The 14,379-nt window shown below is 39.0% G+C and overlaps 1 pseudogene; it reads right to left on the reverse strand.

Annotated features, from left to right (window-relative positions):
* Positions 1-13,315, reverse strand: part of LOC141607357 (auxin transporter protein 1-like) — a 71,889-nt pseudogene extending 58,574 nt beyond the window's left edge.
* Positions 13,316-14,379: the final 1,064 nt, after the last annotated feature.

Below are 14,379 nucleotides of genomic sequence, written 5' to 3' on the forward strand. Positions count from 1 at the left end.
TTGGATTGTAATCACTAAATTTTATACTATTTAAATGTTGTTTCTTTATTGTCTTTTGATTATCATTGCCTCGGGAAACCGAGATGGTGACATCTTTATACCTGAGTGGTCCTGGTAAGGCACTTGGAGTATGGGGGTGTCACAAAGTGGTATCAGAGCGACGATCCTGAAACCTGTAACTAATGAATCTAATGAACATAGGGAGTCAAATAAAATGAACCCGGGGTAAAAGTTGTAGAAGCTAATGCAAAGGCTTGGGAGACGTCCTAAAGTCGTGAACTCGCCCTGCAATTTTGAACCGGTCACATGGGGGGTATGTGTCAAGGTCGTATGCGTTGTCTTTTGGTTTGTATGTGTACGTAACGGTGTATGTTGTGAATCATTGGATGTTGGAAGTGGAGAATTGAAAGCACGGTTAAAAGTTGAAGAGATGTATTTATATGTTGCATTGAATGAAGAAGCATGTTGGATGTTTATGATGTGGCACTTTGATAACATGAAGTAGATTATTTTGTTGATTATATGAGAAATTGTGTAGAATTTCATGCGTAGTTATAATTATAATGTTGAGATTATAAAGATTGCATAGTACGTTGGGGTAAGTGAGATAACATGCGGGTAGTATGTACGAGTTAACATGACTCGATCGAGTGGGGGGCACTCGATCGAGAGGGTCTAACTCGATCGAGTGGTTAGTTTGACGTTTTTATGAACAAAACAGTGTTTTTGGGTACTCGATCGAGTACATAGAGGCACTCGATCGAGTAGGGGTCACTCGATCGAGTGTCATGTCAGCTCGGTCGAGTATGTATGAGATCAGAAGGTTTGTTTGGGGTCTGGAGTCGGGGCACTCGATCGAGCATGTTGGGCACTCGATCGAGTAGCCTCAGCTCGATCGAGTGGGTTTTGGTACTCGATCGAGTGGGTCTGTGCAGGCTGTTTTCGTCTTTTGGGTTATAGTATGTATGTTTATATCTACCCTTCTCTTATATAGTGTCAATATGCCGCCAAAGAAAATCGCCATGTATGTTAGAGCTGAGAACATGACCACGGACGACATAGTTAAGATGTTGGAGCATCAAGATGCTCTTACCGAGGCCCTAAAGAGAGTGGGGAAAGATAAAGAGGTTGATCACTCAAAGATCAGTCTCTACATAGCGAGGTTTAACCCGAAAGAGTACAAGGGGACCGGGGAGCCAATGCTTCTAGATAATTGGCACCGAGAGATGGAAAACATTCTGGAATTAGTGCATTGTCCTGATGAGTTGAAGGTAGAACAAGCCGCGTTCTACTTGAGGGAAGCGGCAGGTGAGTGGTGGGATAAGGTGAAGGTGAATGCTAGAGAGATGTATGCGAAGCAGGGTCTGCCTGCTATACCGTGGGAAGAGTTCCGGAGGGCCATGAGGAGAGAGTTTGTACCTGAGCATGTGAGGATTAAGCTAAGGGAGGAGTTTGATGGGTTCAAGATGACATCTGACTTGTCAGTAGCTGAGTATTATCGGCAGTTCAATGAGAAGTCTAGGTATGCTGAGGATTTGAGATTGAGTGATGAGAACCTAGCTCTGAGATTTGAGAAGGGGTTGACCCCCAGGATAATGGAGAAGTTACCTGTGGGAATCCTTACAAATGTTAAGGAAGCTTATGAGAGGGCTGGGAGAGCTAAGAGGTTGGTAGAGATAGCCCGACAGAGAGGAGGTGAGAAAACAAAGGCTGAGAGCGAGGGTGGTGGCCAATCTAATTACAAGAAAAGCAACCACAATCAGGCTAGAGCGTATTCATCTGGCTCGGGGTTCAGTGCTGGGGCTTCCTTTGGGGGTGGCCGTGGGAGTGGTAGTGGTAGCTGGGGGATGACCTATTTTGGGTGTGGCGGTGTAGGCCACAAGAGACATGAGTGCATCAGTGTACCGGGAGCTTTTCAAAGACCGGCTCAGGGGAGCTATTCTCAGGGTCCGGCACAGAGTTATGCGAGCAACAGACCAGCTGGGTCATGGAACAGCCGGGGAGGTCAGAGCAACCATGGTGGAGGTAACCGCAATGGCGGTAATTCTTATCAGAAACCTGCTACGTACACCAACAACAACTAAGGGTCGGGTGCTAAACCGACTACCTCAGCCAGTACTGTCCAGGGAGGTGGGCAGAAAACCAGTCGAAAGCTGTTTATGATGGAAAAGAAAGCAGCTGAGGACGACGCACATGTTATCACTGGTACCTTTCATGTTAACGGTATTCATACCTTTGTTTTGTTTGATTCGGGGGCGTCTCAGTCGTTTGTATCTTCGAGTCATGTTAAACGGTTGGGTCTGAGGGAATATGAGTCTGTAAGTGAGAATGTTTTTATACCTTCGGATGAGTCTGTATCATGTGGGAGGTTGTTTAGGGATGTATCTATGATAGTTGGGCAAGTTGATCTACCTGTAGACTTAATAGAGTTTCCTTTAGACAGTTTTGAGATGATAGTCGGGATGGATTGATTAGGAAAGTACAAAGCTAAGATAGACTGTCATTAAAAGAAAGTGTCTTTGAGAGGTCCTAAGGGCGTTAGTGTGTCTAATCGTTGGTTTGTTGTCAAACCCAAAGTTAAGTTGATTGCAGCTGTGACCTTGAAGTCCTATCTGAGGAAGGGGTGCCCGATGATCTTATGCAATGTGAGAGATGACCGGATAGAGAGTCCGACAGTTGATCAGATACCAGTGGTGGGGGAGTTTTCGGATGTCTTTCCAGAGGAGATTCCGGGGTTGCCACCGAAGAGGGAGATAGATTTCAGTATTGAACTGAAACCGGGGACGGGGCCAATCTCTAAGGCACCGTACCGGATGGGTCCTAAGGAGTTGGAGGAGCTCAGAAAGCAGTTAGATGATCTGATAGAGAAGGGATACATTAGACCTAGTGTATCACCGTGGGGAGCACCAGTTCTTTTTGTGAAGAAGAAGGATGAGAGCTTGAGGTTGTGCATAGATTACAGGGAGCTGAACCGAGTGACGGTGAAGAACAAGTATCCTTTTCCAAGGATAGATGACCTATTTGATCAGTTGAGTGGTGCATCAGTCTTTTCCAAGATTGATTTGAGGTCGGGGTACCATCAGGAGAATATTAGAGAGGTGGACATACCAAAGACAGCTTTTACGTCGAGGTATGGCCATTATGAGTATGTGGTGATGCCTTTTGGGTTATCTAATGCGCCGTCTGTGTTTATGGATTTGATGAACAGAGTCTTCAGTCAGTTTTTGGACAAGTTTGTGGTGGTTTTCATTGATGACATCTTAGTCTATTCCAAGACTAAGGAGGAACATGAGGAGCATCTGAGGATTGTGTTGCAGACCTTGAGGGAGCACGAGTTATATGCAAAGTTGTTCAAGTGTGAGTTCTGGTTGGAGAAAGTTGCCTTTTGGGGCATGTCATTTCCAAAGATGGAGTGGTTGTGGATCCGGCAAAGATTGAGGCAGTTACCAAGTGGGAAACACCAAAGAATGTAGCTGAGATCAGAATTTTCTTGGGTTTAGCTGGATATTACAGACGGTTCGTGAAGGATTTCTCCAAGATTGCTAGACCTATGACAGCTTTGATGAGGAAAGAGAACAGGTTCCGTTGGGATGAGAGTTGTGAGACGGCGTTCCAAACATTAAAGGAACGTTTGACCACAGCTCCAATCTTAGCATTACCTAAGGGGAGTGAGAACTTTGAGGTTTATATAGATGCCTCAAAGAATGGGTTGGGATGTGTGTTGATGCAGAACGGTAAAGTGATTGCCTATGCTTCTAGGCAATTGAAGCCTTATGAGGAGAATTATCCTACACACGATCTAGAGTTGGGTGCAGTGGTGTTTACTCTCAAGATTTGGAGACATTACCTTTATGGGGCGACCTTTAAAGTATTTTCAGATCACAAGAGTCTCAAGTACATCTTCACTAAAAAGGAATTGAACATGAGACAAAGGAGGTGGATGGAGTTGATTGGCGATTATGACATGGATATTATCTACCATGAAGGGAAAGCCAATGTTGTTGCTGATGCTTTGAGCAGGAAGAGTGTACATTCCTTGTGTACAGCTATATCTTTGATGAGATTGAGAGATGAGGTTGGGAGGTTTGGGATACATAAGATGCAGAGAGGGGATGCCATGGGAGATTTGACAGTGCAGCCTGATCTTTATGATGGTATTCGAGGTAAACAGGTGTTAGATCCTAAGATGGTGGAGTGGAGAGCTGGAGTAGAGAAAGGGACAGTGTCTAGATTCTCTATTCATACAGATGGTAGTTTGAGGTTTGATGGGAGGTGGTATGTCCCTAATGATAAGGAGATAAAAAAGATAATCATGACAGAGGCACATTGTATACCATATTCGGTACATCGAGGTGGTGACAAGCTATACAAGGATTTAAAGAACACCTTCTGGTGGCCTGGGATGAAGAAAGAAACAGCTGAGTTTGTGGCCCGTTGTTTGACATGCCAGAGAGTAAAAGGGGAGCAGCAACGACCACAAGGTAAGATTCAGTCTTTAGATGTACCTGAGTGGAAGTGGGAATCCATTTCTATGGATTTTTCGTGGGTTTGCCAAAGAGTCAGCAGGGTAATAACATGAAATGGGTTATAGTGGATCGACTGACTAAGTCAGCTCATTTTGTGCCAATGAAAGATACATGGACTAAGGCACAATTAGCTATGGCTTATCGGAAGCATGTGTTGAGATTGCATGGAGTGCCTAAAGACATAGTATCTGATAGAGATGCGAGGTTTATCTCAAGGTTTTGGAAAGAGTTGCAGGAATCTTTGGAAACGACTTTGAAGATGAGTACAACATTTCATCCTGCGACAGACGGTCGGACTGAGAGAACAATCAAGACTCTTGAGGATATGTTACGAGCTTGTGTGATGGATTTTGGTGGTAGCTGGGAGCATAGGTTAGATTTGATCGAGTTTTCCTACAACAACAGCTATCACACTAGTATTGGCATGGCGCCATTTGAGGCTTTATATGGGAGGAGATGTAGGAGCCCGATTTGTTGGGACGACAGTGCTAAGGCAGTGGTTCTAGGACCAGAGATGGTACATGAGATGGTTGGCAGATTAAGATGATCAGGGAAAGGATGAGAGCGGCTCAAGATAGGCAAAAGAGTATGCAAATCTACATCGCCGGGATATAGAGTTTTAGGTTGGGGACAAAGTTCTTCTGAAAGTGTCTCCTATGCGTGGGGTTATGAGATTTGGGAAGAAAGGCAAGCTGAGTCAGAAGTTCATAGGACCATATGAGATCTTAGACCGGGTTGGAGAGGTTGCTTATCGTTTGCCGTTACCATCTGCTTTGGATAGGGTGCATAATGTGTTTCATGTATCTCAGCTGCGGAAGTATGTGAGTGATCCGTCACATGTGTTAGAGGCAGAGAACATAGAGCTAGATGAGTCCTTGTCTTACCTTGAGGTGCCTAAGCAGATTCTTGACCGGAAAGTTAGGAAGACTAGGAATGGTGAGACAGTCTTGCTTAAGATCCTTTGGTCTAATCATGAGGTAGAGGAAGCTACATGGGAGGCAGAGGAGTCCATGAGAGAGCGCTATCCGTTCCTTTTTTATCAGGTATGTATGGTTACGGGGACGTAACCTTGTTTCTTTTAGGGGGGGTAGGAGATGATCGCGAAGAGTTTTTGCATCTTTTTATGTTGTTTTTGGTAGAGTTGGTAGTGGTTTGAGTCTAGTTGAATTGGTTGGTAGTATGTTTTGTGTTGAGTTTTGTTTTGGTTGTAGTGTCGGGAATGTGGTAGTATGTCTTTTCTTTATTGTGGTTTGAACTTCGGGGACGAAGTTCTTTTTAAGGAGGGAAGACTGTAATACTACGGTTTTATGAGTCTCTGGGTACTCTACCGAGTGGGCCTTACTCTGTAGAGTAAGGGTGTGTTGGTTTACAAAACAGTACGCTATCTGTAGGGTACTCGATCGAGTAGCCTGGGCACTCGATCGAGTAAGCGGCACTCGATCGAGTAAGCGGCACTCGATCGAGTACGTCAGTTACTCGATCGAGTAGCTCGGTTAGCGGGTGTTAATTCGACGGGTTTTGTTAATAACACGGATTAATATATAAATCTTTCCGTCACTTTCATAATACACTTTTACAAACCTAATAACATTAAAAGGGAGATTCAAGTTACGTTCTTCGCATTCATCCGTGTTATTAACAAATCCCGGAGCTTGAGAGGTCGGATCTCATCGTTCTTTACATTCTTGTGATCCTTGCGTCGAGGGTAAGATCTACGTACCAATTTTATTGTTTTTAATTAAGTTTGTTTAAACCCTAATTTTGGGGATTGGGGGTTTTTGATGATTATGGTAATTGTTAGTAATTATGTGATTATATGTTAGGAGGAGGATTCGTAGAAGAGGAATTTTGATACAGCTATTGAGACCGTCTGATTGTGTTGCATTCCAGGTAGGGTTTCCCTACTCAGTATTAGTCACATGATGTGTTGATTGTTGGTTGTGATTGTTGTATATTATCATACTCGTATTGAGACGGTTGTTGGATTTGGTTGTTGTTAGTAGTTGTGATTGATTGTATCTGTCTTTGTTCTTCGGGGTGCGTCCCTGGCTGAGTGGAGTCACTTGCGGGAGTGGCTTCACACCCATAATTCGCCTTCTGTGGAACCCGCCACGGAAGGGATGTGCACATTAATGGATTTGGGTTTATCGCTCGATGGAGATGAGCGGGGCTTAGATGCGGTCCCCCACTGGCGGCGAGGAGTAACCTGTTGCGATGGGTACTCTAGCAGGGCTACACACTTTAGTGTGTAGTCAGTATTATGGAGTTGGTGATGGAGTTCGGGGTGTGTGTGACGATTGAGCTGTGTTGTTTTCTGTATTGTTGAGTTTATATAAATTGTGTGATTTGTACTGACCCCGTCTTTATTTTGAAAAACTGTGGTGATCCATTCGGGGATGGTGAGAAGTTGTTAAGCAGGTATGAGTCGAGACATATGGGCTAGCTGGGATGAGTCACCACGAGATGTTAAAGTCTTCCGCTGTAGTTTTGAGTAGTTGTCAGACATTTTGTTTAGTTGTTTGACTTTTGGTTTTGGAGAACATGTATTATACTTACCAGTTGGTTTTGGATTGTAATCACTAAACTTTATACTATTTAAATGTTGTTTCTTTATTGTCTTTTGATTATCATTTCCTCGAGAAACCGAGATGGTGACATCTTTATACCTGAGTGCTCCTGGTATGGCACTTGGAGTATGGGGGTGTCACAATGAGGGGATAAATTCAGAACCCCATACCCATTATTTATTGTTTGGTTCACTCTAAATTGTATGGAGGGGGGAATGGAGTTAGAAACCTGAGTGGGAAGATGGGTATGGGATTCCAAGGGGTTGGGGTGGAATTAGAATCCATCAGGATTCTAACTCCATTCCAAAATGCCCCAACCAAACACTAGAATCACTCAAATCCATTCCATTCCATTCCAACACTCCCAACCAAACACGTCCTAAATAGACCTGTTAAAAGCAACTTGACCTGGTTGACCCGATCTGAAACTGACCCGAACTATATCACTCGAATGTGACCCAAATCCGAATTGACCCGTCACGACCCGAACATGACCCGGGCTTTCTTAATCCGTAACTAACCCGACTCAAAAATAACTTGATCCGAAGCCACCACATCCGAAAAAGACTCGACAAAACATAACTCTAATTTAACCGAAAAGACATGAAATGACCTTTTCTCTCTTATTCATTGACCAGAAAATAAGCCGACCCGAATATTCGAGTATCGGGGTGTGACTAAGCATTGAACCCTTTCTACCCATTTCGAATACATGAAGATAACTCACGCATAAACAAATTTACTTCTAAAAATTACATAAACCGACACTTAATTTCAAGCCTAATGTCCCATATCTATTCATGAACATTTCAGGAGTCAAACCCTTTCTCCCTTAAAGCGGCTATACTTCATGTTCACCTAGGTTGATTCTTTTCATCGTGTCCTTACAAACACACTTTTTCAAAAGATCAATTAAGAAGATAAACTTCAACCTTACAACATGCAAGTCCAAGTATACACCTCGGGATATAAATTATCGTGTGCTTCAATCTCATAACAATAAGCCTTCCACATTGAATTCAGCCTCTAACATTGTATTAGAGGAGAATTGGGTATCCTATCGCCAATGATCTTATACGAGTTTTAGTCTCATCCCGCCAACTGACTTTATAACCAAGTCCCTAATTGATCATTTATGCAAAGTGATCAACTACAACTGAGAGCTCACAAAACAACCGATATCATCTCATTTTGATAATTTATATACCATGTTTTAATAACGTCTTGGTGCGGCCGTCATCATAATTCACATGACTATAAACTTTGCCATAGTAACATCCCTATCAAAATATAGGTGAACTCGGTCTGGTTCATAAATGAAATCCGTAGATCAATTTCTTGTAGCTAACAATCTACTATGTAGTGCAAATAAGCTTCTTGCAAACCCGTATATTAATGGTGTTTGGAACACTTGTATAAAATAACCATCTACTAACGTAATACAATTCGCATACACCGATTCTTCTAAAAACGGAAGAAAGCGACATAAGATAAATTATAAATAATGGTGTATTTTTATATATTGACACTTGTCTATTGCTTGCCAAACATGAGTATTAGTATCACTAACATTGTTACTAAATTTCCAATCGCAATTTTTATACAAGGCCTTGTGAACCTCGAGTTATGATATCACTTTAATTATTGGATAAAAGGATCATACCTGACTCTTGTGAATATTAACAGGAGAATAATAATCATACTCTCACTCTAGATCCTAGTATCAAGCATAAAATTACCTCCCCCATGTCTTCCTTCATAGAAGAACATGATAACAGAACCTCCTTTTACATGGTAAATCATTCTTTGTTCTATGTAAAAGATCGACTTGTCATTAATCCTACAACAAATGACAACTCTATTACTAAACTTGTTAATTGTTGTACACTCAATATTGTTAATTCACCTCTTACATGACTAAACCACCATGACTCGATAATCTCACCATAGTTATCACAAACCATTCTTTCGAGATTATATGGTAAAATCAAACTTTAAAAAGTTTTACACAAGACAAGATATTAGCATGTTAAATATCATAACAAAATAATTAGCACATGAACTACATATTAAACCACCGATCAAAATATCCATTGATCAAAACATTATATTTCTTAAATATCTCTTACATGCTCATTTCACATAAATAATCAATGTGAGATTTAACACAACTTCAATATTTATATCCTACAAGGGTGAGTTTTATCTTTTCCTTGAAATTAGGCTACCTAAGGTACCATTTAACGGTCCTTAATACCGCCTTATACATGAAATTACACCATGCTATCAAGCCACATATGTATATCTATATGTTACCGCTGAATATCCACATTTTCATATATTACATCCAAGAGACATAATACTCTCATTCCCACTTTATAGAACTCATTTTCATACATCATATAATACCATATAATAAAACTTATGAAAAAAATATTAGTATAATTACTGGTAAACAAGCATGGTGAAAACACTACAAACATCCATATGAATATATTAGTGATCATCAAATACAAAATGTTACTCAACTAAAACATAGTCAACACACATGATAACTGATAATCAATTTTAAGACGATTATAAAACATTTGGTGATCAAACATCATTAATAAACCATAAATCACTCTAATATCCATGTGAGCATCAAGTTATTTGCACATTAATAAAAATCATGATCATACTTAAATTAATTGGTCAAACACACATATACATCTACATATATACACAGTCCACATGATATACATCATACATGATCAAAAAACAACTTTTATTAATACTTAATATAAAGAATCATCTCATTAAACTTGCTCCACATAAAACTCGAGTTGACCGACAATGAGAGAAAACTCGATACAAATTATGTCACATTTCATGGTAATACTACAATTGCGTCCTTAAATAATCTTACGTGTCTCAAATCACTATAAACCATGACTAGACATCCCACAAATACCAATACACTATACTGTTGATCTATACGAGTATCCGTATTTTAAGGCTCAACTTCGCATTACCATGTATCATATCAAGGAGGAATCATTAGAGACATTCACACCCACTTGTACATTCAATAGTACACCACTATTGTTATAGTACATACACAATTCATATAATTGATATTAATATATCCACTATTGTAACATAGTATGAATTGATACTATCAAAGAGAATCCCTCTTAACCATGTCATACAATCAAATAGACACAAATAAAAAAATCACTTAATATTACACCATATTAAGATTTAAGCCACTCATTAAACATACTCAATGTCTAATTAATTATCTAATGACCCAAGATATATATTTCTTATATAAGACAATACTTGACATGTTTAAAGCGAGAATATAAACATTTTTTAGACTACCAATAAAAAATATCATGATCATACCATAACCGGTATCATATCATTGTCATTCATTTGTCAACAATAGCCAAATAACATGACATGAAATTTAAATATTAAAACAAGTATCTAGAAACCAAATAGTATAACCACTATCGTTAACAATACTTAATAACCTTTTAATCGTACTACAGCTTTATTATCAAACACAAATCAAAATGTAATCTTATCATACTAGTGTAACACCCGTGAAAATTCACGGGGTTGTTTTAAATTTTTGAAAATTAGATTTATTTGCTAAATTTGTAATCAAATGTATCATGGACTTACGGTTTATCAAATTATTATAAAATATAAATATATAAATTAGTACAACTTATGTATCATGGACTCAATCAAAAATGTTGTACAACTTATAGCTACCCCAAAAACATACGACAAAGCAGAAGGTCTCTAAATTCCACCAATTAACGTATTCATAATGAATCACTATTTAATCTTCGAACCTTAGACGTGTTATTTATACAGAATAAGTTTATCATCCCAGTAACTGTAATAAACTATAATAGTAAATCGGTAAAATTTACTCGTATATCCCTTACAAAAAAAAAGTAAAATAAATGATTGAGACAAAGGGAGTAACTATTAAGCATCAAAGAACACACATCATAAGCTATACATTGTTCTAATATTGAAAGAAAATGGGCAATCAACTGTACCTACACTTGTGATACATCAGGGACATTAGGTGTAGTCACATGATAGATTTTGAAAAATTTAATGTTCTCAAATGTCGGTTTTGTTTCTGCACTCATCTCTTCTAATGCTTTCTTTCTAGCTTCCCTTGCCTGCAAAGATAGGAAACCTTACTATACTTCAGAAAAACAAATTATCATGTCAGAATACCATACTAATATAAATTAGTTGATGACACAAAAACTCAAGTAGGGCAATTTATATCTTACACATATGAAGACACCTAAATTAGTTGATGGATAGTAATTTAATGGTGTAGCAAATGCCAAGGGAAAGAAGATGAAAGGTGGATTAATACACTATAAATGTTGTCATGCTTATATTGTCTTAGAATACGGTAGTTTTAAACATTAGATATTGTAACGTTGTCCCGTAAAACCCATGAAATCATAAAATATTGTGCCTTTTGTATGTTCAAAGTTACATGATTAACTAAAAAAACGAATAAAGGGAGGATAAAATTAGCAGAAAATATTAATCGTAATGTAGATTTATATTACAGCTAGTATCCGATTGTCTCAACTTATAAAAGCAAAATAAAATCAAGTCGCATTATAAGGTCGTCAAAAAATTTTATACTCGAGAATCTACAACCCAAGCCAATAACATACACATATACAGAATTATAAGGTTTCTGTATCGCATTCTGCATTTTGTACGCAACAATATTAGAGGATACCTTCCAAACAACATCTGTAGTAATAATAAAAGGCAAACAAATGACTTAGACGGAGTTAATGGGCCGAGAGAAAATCAAGAACCAAGTAAAGAACGGTACCTTACGGGCTTGGGCAGATTTAAAAGTGAGCATGTGAGCTGAAGTAGGCAGGATGTAGACGGTGAAACTGACTAAAAACGCCCCAACAGTAGAGTTAATCGGCCCGAAGAAAGGGAAGATAATTGCCAAGAACAATATCGGTATAACCACCGGTATCCGAACCAAAACTCTTAAGCTTAAGCTCTTTGTATTATGCACTCCCAATGCTTTTTCCCACAAATGGAACAGAGGATTGCATGCAAATCCAAATGTTACGAACTGTCAATTCAAAATAACCGCTGTTAATAATGTGACTTATGTTTACATTTCGGAAATTTCACGTAATAATCCCGAGTTTTGACACTGTTCAAGCCTCCAAGGGTAAATGTTCATGTAGTGATCAGTCGGAGGCAAATAAAAGTATTTAGAATTTAGAATGCATAAACTTGGATGAACTGCAAACCGGATGGATGAGAATCAAGATGACTGCATAATCCCGAAAGTGTAGAGAATATTGGTAGCTCCAGTGAAGTAGAGTTCCAGATTGTTTGGACCAGAGTGGATCACACCTGGGTCATGTAAATCAGGACTGCATATGCAAATTAAACATAACCAACACCAACATTACCCCGGCCATTATTTTAATTCATAAGACCGTTGATAGTTGATTGGGCCTCAACCGTCACCATTAGGTTTTGATTGAGATGGTCTTCTCACAGTTAGGAAATACTCGTAAAATATATAATTACCTGGCCATGAATAAGAGCAGCAATGGTCAAGTACCAAGCAGTGTAAGTAGTCATTCCCAGGCCGAGGGCTGACCAAAGTCGGTAGTTGTGGAAAAACGGAATAAATACAGTGGTAGCGCATCACGCCCCAAAAATGTATGTCCATGTCCTATTGTCTAAATGATCGTTTACGTAGTATATATTGCTGCAAACAAACCAGATAAACACTGTCATTAATCTGCAAATCGGAATGGTTCAATTACAGAAATTTATGTTAAGCAAAGATTAACGAACCTAGCACAACCTATAAGTTGTATGACGGATCCAAATAGCAAGAACGTGCAATTGACAACCAATCCTAATAATTTCCATTTCGGCCCTAGTAGACCACCTAACACTTCATACCACTGAAATCCAACAGAATAACAACCGACTTCAGTTACATTTATTCATCGCGAAAACTTCTGCTTTGTCGTATGGATACGACTGTCGGATTCAAGACCCTTAGACATGTAATAAACTATAATAGTAAATCGGTAAAATTTTCTCGCTTATCTCGGTCTGACTCGACTCCGTACCTACACAATTAAATGAAACGAGCATTACCAAAATTCCAAAACCCATATGAAATGACATTAATTGAAATACTCATTCAACTATTGTGCTAGTTCATCACAAAATATGAAATAATAACTGATCATTCTGATAGAGAAGACTGAAAGATGAGATCTTGAGAATAAGGAAATGAGAAAATGAAATAAAAAATACTTCGTAGAGAAACAACAGTGAAAGGAAATGAATGGGTGGCCTTACACGATGACACGATGATACACATAATATCCGACCATCAAATTGAAGGGCAAAATAGTCTGATTGGAAATAAACCCAGTGTATAAGGACGTCTCCTGACCCACCATCTCGATCTTCATCCCTAATATTATTCGTAATTGGAAACAATAGTCAATTAACCACAACACAGAATGGGGGCAAATTATCAGTAACGGCTATTAAGTGAACCAAAAGTAACTCAAATCATTCCTCAATAATATAAAGTTAATAATACAGATAATCAAAACCTTGAAAAAGATGAAGATGAAATCAACAAATGTCACAAAATGTTAAAAAATGTCAACATAGAAGTCATTCAGAGAAATTTGAAAGTGATGGAGTTAGTAAGCGAACTAAAGCTCTAGATGATTAAAAATGGCGGAAATTGAAGGAAAGGATAAAGATTATCACCTGTCATGGCTGTCAATCTGCCATAGAGCTCTCTTTCGAGGTTGTTCTGGTCAAGAGATGTTTAAATTTTAAACATGAGACCAGAACGTGTCAATTTCACCATCAAAATTAAGAAAACAATAACAGTTTGAATCGGCGGCGTCGATTGGTCTCTGCGGAAGCCGATTTGCAAATAGAGGTGTTTATTGTCTTCTTTGGAGTTGTATGGTGAACGAAGTGGAGATTGAGGCTATGAAAGTCGTTTGTGTGCGACATTTGATTACTCAAGCGATTGTTCTAAGTGGCAAAGATTGGGGTGGTTTGACGGTGGTGTAGGTTATTCTTAGAGTTGTACTATGCATTCTAAGGTTGGGGGAGATAATAATTAAATTACAGAGTAAATGAATAAGATAGGGAAGAGGGGAAGGAAAAGTAATGGACATGGGAAATAGAGAAGATAGGGAAGAGGAGAAGGAAAAGTA

This window comes from Silene latifolia, chromosome 10, assembly GCF_048544455.1.
Source record: "Silene latifolia isolate original U9 population chromosome 10, ASM4854445v1, whole genome shotgun sequence".
Classification (NCBI taxonomy): domain Eukaryota; kingdom Viridiplantae; phylum Streptophyta; class Magnoliopsida; order Caryophyllales; family Caryophyllaceae; genus Silene; species Silene latifolia.